The sequence below is a fragment of the Gossypium arboreum genome, chromosome 3, assembly GCF_025698485.1.
Source record: "Gossypium arboreum isolate Shixiya-1 chromosome 3, ASM2569848v2, whole genome shotgun sequence".
Taxonomy (NCBI): domain Eukaryota; kingdom Viridiplantae; phylum Streptophyta; class Magnoliopsida; order Malvales; family Malvaceae; genus Gossypium; species Gossypium arboreum.
This window is the reverse complement of record NC_069072.1, coordinates 104578044-104579057: the sequence shown is the minus strand read 5'-3', so window position 1 is coordinate 104579057 and position 1014 is coordinate 104578044.

Sequence of the window (1014 nt, the reverse complement as noted above, 5' to 3'; positions counted from 1 at the left end):
ATGTTTCGATTCAATTGGTTCGAGCTCACACTTGAAATAGTTCAATGTACAACAATAGCGGAGAAGATTGTTTGGTTGAAAGCCAGGAACTACGAACATCCACTAAGCCAAAAACACAGGTATGAATTCAGTTAAGGTTTATTGCTATAAATATCACAAACCAGATCGATTTTCAAGTTTTTAATTTTTCACTATGCAAAAAAATCATTCTCAAACCAGATATTTTCTAACAATTGGTATCAAGAGCCAAGTTGTGTTATGCTTATGGTGTAAATCGAGATCAAGTCTCTCTCTTCATCTTGTTTAATTAATATTTGATAAGATGTCGCATTCTTGTAATTATTCGCATGTTTGAGGGATTGTATATGAATGAACGCGATATTATTATTAGTTATATTTTTTTTCCAAGGTTGTGATTCTTAGGAAATAGACAGTGGACTATCATCTCCACACATGATTTTTTTTATAGAATTATTGTGAGCCAGGAACAGAAATAGGAAATAACTGTATTTTTTTCAAAAAGGAGTCCATGATGAGTGGAAGATGGAGCGATGGCAGTCGAAGACACAAGGAATGCCTTGTTGTGAAAAACTATGTAATTTTTGGTGTTTCATTTATTTTCTAGAAATAGAACCACGAAATCATTGGCTGACAATTTTTTTTTATTACCCATCTCTTTATATATTTGTTTCATAATTATTTATGTTATAATTGTGATATAAATGTATGAGATGATCCACAATTGATCAATTAAAGATAATAAGTGTGGTAATGAGAAAATACATGTATTGTATTGTTCCATTCATTTTTTTAGGTTATGCTACTACTGTGAGAAGTGTGGCAATGAGAAGGTACATGCCTAGGATTGGCTTTAGCAAGGAAAGGTTTGGTTTTTAAATGGTCAAATACAATTCACCTCCCTTTCCTAGGACCCTACCTGGTGCACGATTCACATTAACTTCTTCATTTTCTCCCTTAGAAGAAAAACTTTAGAGAATAAAAATTACTTGATTG